The sequence below is a fragment of the Chrysemys picta genome, chromosome 5 (assembly GCF_011386835.1).
Source record: "Chrysemys picta bellii isolate R12L10 chromosome 5, ASM1138683v2, whole genome shotgun sequence".
In the NCBI taxonomy this organism is placed as follows: domain Eukaryota; kingdom Metazoa; phylum Chordata; order Testudines; family Emydidae; genus Chrysemys; species Chrysemys picta.
The window spans coordinates 112,178,992-112,184,013 of record NC_088795.1 but is presented as its reverse complement, the minus strand read 5'-3'; the positions used below and the strand labels follow the sequence as shown (position 1 = coordinate 112,184,013).

Below are 5,022 nucleotides of genomic sequence, written 5' to 3'. Positions count from 1 at the left end.
AAATCTGTATAGTATAGGGTAAAAGCACACAAAAGACCAGATTTCACAGGGGGGGAGACCAGATTTCATGGTCCGTGATACGTTTTTTATGGCTGTGAATTTGGTAGGGTCCTGATCATAATACACTGGCTAGTACCCCTAATGTTATTACTTGACCTAGTATCCACTGCAGACAACTGGGAAAAGTTGAAAACATTATAGATAAAAATCAAGGACAGGCAATAATAGGGCAAATTTGAACAGTTTTCTCCCTCATCATCATCTTGGGGATAAGGATGAAGAGGTAGGTTAGGGAATTGAAAAGATCATTGTGGGGTTCCATGCGGAGCAGATAAAGCACACGACCACTGTGGTTGCAAGCTGAATCCGAATTCTGTTTATTGCAAGCTTTCTTTTATAGTTTTTCTCAACATTACATAACACAATTAGGCTATAATCACACATCTACGGATTGGACAAGAAGGAGAATCATGTGTTTATCACATGTATAGCCCCACACCGATTGGTTCAACCGTTCCTTACATAAGGCCATAATTTATTACCTTGTTTACCTCATCTTATATAATCCTTAGACCACCAGGGGGCCTTACATAAGGCCATGATCATCTTATATAATCCTAGACCACCAGGGGGCCTTACATAAGGCCATGATTTGTTTACCTCATCTTATATAATCCCTAGACCACCGGGGGGCCTTACATAAGGCCATGATTTATTACCTTGTTTACCTCATCTTATATAATTCCTAGACCACCAGGGGGCCTTACATAAGGCCATGATCATCTTATATAATCCTAGACCACCAGGGGGCCTTACATAAGGCCATGATTTGTTTACCTCATCTTATATAATCCCTAGACCACCAGGGGGGCCTTACATAAGGCCATGATTTATTACCTTGCAAGTGTCCCATCGTGACCCTTACCTCCTCATGGAACTTTCCATTAGGTTGGTGTAGGGATGATACATCCCCACACCTCCCCCCTTTTCCTTAAATAAGGAAACGTAATATTACGTAAATGCCCACGAAAACCATTGGGGTGTAAATAAGGATAGCCAATAAGACATGTTCTAAAGGGATCCGATGGGGTGGCCATGAACAAGCAAAAAGGGCTTTTTGGCCAGTTTGGTTCGCCCAGGTGATCCAAACATTTTGTCGTGGGTTAACAAAAGGTACAGAGTTTGGACATACAAAGACCCCTGCTCCTATAATAAGGAGTCCGAACAAACAGAAGCACAGCATTATTAGGTGTTCAGGCTGTGAGCTCACGAACGTCTCTCTCGGACGACCAGGAGCCGGTATCCTCCGGTACCTCCTGCCGCGGCTGCCACCTCCACCTTTTCTCACCGAACGCTTCAGTCGGCTGTGAGCTCACGAACGTCTCTCTCGGACGACCAGGAGCCGGTATCCTCCGGTACCTCCTGCCGCGGCTGCCACTTTTGCCTTTTCTCAAACCATGTTCAGTTTTTGGTCGTGCTCCAGTTGACACTGAGCTTGGCAAACCATCTAAATCTTGGTAGCCTGCCCTCTTATTCCCACAGATTCCCTTTCTCTGATGATCTCTGTGAAGAAGGCCTGTCTCCACCTTAACAGGGCATGGCTGTTTGCGCTTTTTGGTAGAAGGAGTGCTGGAAGGAGAAGAGCCAGCACTGAGAGCCTCTTCAATATCTAAATTTAATTGTTCCAGTTTCTTCCTGAGAGATGACATAGAGTCTGACCTCTCAGATCCTTTTTCTGGTTGGATCTGCTTTCTCTTTGCTCAGCTTCTGAGACAACACCTGTTGGGTCTACTGTCTGAGAACATTGATCCCTGCTCCACTGGCGGCTGTGTCTAGTATGATCTCTGCTAGCTAACTCTGCGCAAAGTCCTGGCTGCCTTGATGTCCAAGCCGAATCACGTCGGGGTCACCATTTGTGGGGTTCCATGCGGAGCAGATAAAGCACACGGCCAATGTGGTTGCAAGCTGAATCCGAATTCTGTTTATTGCAAGCTTTCTTTTATAGTTTTTCTCAACATTACATAACACAATTAGGCTATAATCACACATCTACGGATTGGACAAGAAGGAGAATCATGTGTTTATCACATGTATAGCCCCACACCGATTGGTTCAACCGTTCCTTACATAAGGCCATAATTTATTACCTTGTTTACCTCATCTTATATAATCCTTAGACCACCAGGGGGGCTTACATAAAGCCATGATCATCTTATATAATCCTAGACCACCAGGGGGGCCTTACATAAGGCCATGATTTGTTTACCTCATTTTATATAATCCCTAGACCACCAGGGGGGCCTTACATAAGGCCATGATTTATTACCTTGCAAGTGTCCCATCGTGACCCTTACCTCCTCATGGAACTTTCCATTAGGTTGGTGTAGGGATGATACATCCCCACAGATCATAGCTTAATGACAATTTGAGGATGCTTCCTGTATGTGAGGGTAGAAACTGTATCCTGAACTGAATACATTTCAGGGCGTGGAGTTTATTATTTAATATTTACATTACAGTAGCACTTGGAGGCCTCAGCCAAGAACGGGGCCCCCTTGTGCTAAATGCCATGCAAACAAAGATGAAAACATATAGTCACTGCCCCCCAGGGCACAGGGTATAGTTATTACTAAGTCAATAGGAATGACCCTAAAGTTATGATGATAGCACTGAGATTTTTAATTACATTTTAAAATTTTAAATGAATGAGAAGAAAAAACCTACCCAGGGGAAGTTTTGAGAAGAAAACAAAACAGGCTGAAAGACAAATTGTTGAAGGACTAGAGTTAAAAAGGCCATTAGCCCTTTCTTGATCCCCTACTCTTCCTCCTGTCTCCTTTTTTTCTTTCTCTCTTTCTCTCATTCTACCACCAGTTCTTCCCTCCTTGAAGTTCATTAAGGCCTCAGCATGTAAACAGATGCTTAAGTCCATCCCTATTCAGCAAAGCTCTTAAGCACGTGCTTAACTTTAGATATATGCTTAAGTTCCAATTGTCTGAATCTGACCCTACAAGGCTCTCATCTTCAGAATAATCTATAGTCTGGTTTCTCTTCACACCAGTGTGGCCTAGTGGGTAGAGAACTGGATGACACTCAAGAGATGTCTGTTCTACTCCTGGCTCTGCCACTGGCCTGATGAGTGACCTTCAGCAAGTCATTTCACCTCTTTGTGCCTCAGTTTCCCTACCTGTAAAGCAGGGACATTGATACTGCCCTGCTGGGGGTACCAGCTGAGGGCACCAGGAGTGCATAGGGGTTTACAGGGATCCCCAGGGTTGGCTATATGCATAATAGTTCACTGAAGCATGGCATGTGACGTCTCTACTAAGAACCAGTTGACATAATCATTGCAAAATGTATGTACATACAATATTTAAGAAGTTATGTATCTAATGTTCTTAAGGTCTTGGAGTTAAGGGCAGGTCATAGCAAGGTGCCTCACAACCCTAAGTACTCTTCTGGAAGCATCACACCTCCTTTGTAAAGCATTTTGAGATCTACTGAGGAGTAAGAACTAGATATTAATAATATATTTTACTTATACTGTGTTCCAAAACAGTGGAGAGAAAGAAGCTGCAATCCCCCACAGTGTGAACAAAGAATGTAAACACATTTATATGCCAGATATTCTGGGGATAAGCATCTTGCGAGGAAGAAAGCAGGTGGGGGTAGCAATTAGTTGTGGGATGAGAGAGAGGAGGGAAATGAGTCAAAGTGTTTTTAACCTTTTTAGCATAATTTCCCCATTCAAACTGCCCCAATATATTTATTTATTTAAATGTCTTCCGTGTTAATTTTCAGATATTTTTGTTTTAACTGAACAAAGTGAGAAGCTGAGGTGGTGACTTTGCTGCTAGCAAACAGCTTGAAAATTCTGAGTACAGAAACCAGCCAGAGCAGAGAGCTCCTGTATCATAAACCCCTGCTCTAAGACAACACCTTTTCTGTAGTGGGGGGCATGAGCTACTGCTCCCTCCATGCCACCTGCTAAATTCTGCTCTCACATACACAAGTACACCTTGTTATAGTTGTTGGGGGCAGCACATAATTATCTGAGGGGGAAATTTGGTCCCAAGAGGAAAATTAATTTGTAACTAGTACACAGCTTTATTTAATATCTAGCAAGTTTGGGGGTTTTCTTTTTTCTTTTTTGTATCAATATCAGTCCGTTTGAAAGCAGCTTTTATTCTTGAATGTATTTTCAGTAGAGAAGCTCTGTAGCTTCAGTGGTATATGAAGTAGATGTGATACATACAAGATGAACAGCTAAATTATGACACATGTATGCAGATTAAAGTAATTACTTCTCTAAACAAGCGCCACAAGTTTGAAGTAAGGCCAAGCAGTGCTGCCTTCTAAACCTGCTCCCATTGAAGTCATTGGGAATTTTGCTATTGGTTTCAGTGGGAGCAGGCTCACGCAGAGGTGCTGGAACTATTTTTATAGTAGGGGTATTGAGAGCCATTGAACCAAATTGTAAACCCTGTATATAATGGAGACCACTTTAAGCCAGGGGGTGCAGCAGCACCCCTAGTTCCAGCACCTATGGGCTCATGTGCTAAATAAGTACATTAAATGGGCCATCTTCTGCCACCGTTACTCACACTGAGTAGTACCTTACTCCATAAGTTGCCCCTTTTAAATCAATGGCACTATTTGAATAGTAAGGTACCATTCAACATGAGTAAGGGTGGCTGAATTGAGCTCTCTCTATGAGTCTGTAGAGGAGGAATATTAATTGTGCCAGATATTTTCCAATGGATATTAATGAGAATACAACGAGGAGGAAGGACTCCTGGACTGTTTTTGAGAAAAGCATACAACTGAGTTCCATACCTATAATGCACACTGCTACACTAGGTAATTAGTTTTCTCTTCAGCTAACATTCAGGAATCTCAGATTAAATTCACCAGATTGTGGATTTTTCCCCTTTGAAGTTGATCGATCTTGTTTATGCACTACATAATTTGTCCTTTTACCAAGGAAAAGGATCAGATATGTAGGGAAGTCTATAGAACGTA

The 5,022-nt window shown here is 42.5% G+C and overlaps 1 long non-coding RNA gene across 1 annotated transcript; it reads right to left on the bottom strand.

The window, feature by feature from the left end:
• Positions 1–353: 353 nt before the first annotated feature.
• Positions 354–2,136, bottom strand: LOC135983758 (uncharacterized). The gene is made up of 2 exons (XR_010601535.1): positions 838–2,136; positions 354–728 (listed from the first exon to the last, which is right to left on the bottom strand). It is a non-coding gene; the product is annotated as an uncharacterized LOC135983758 (long non-coding RNA).
• Positions 2,137–5,022: the final 2,886 nt, after the last annotated feature.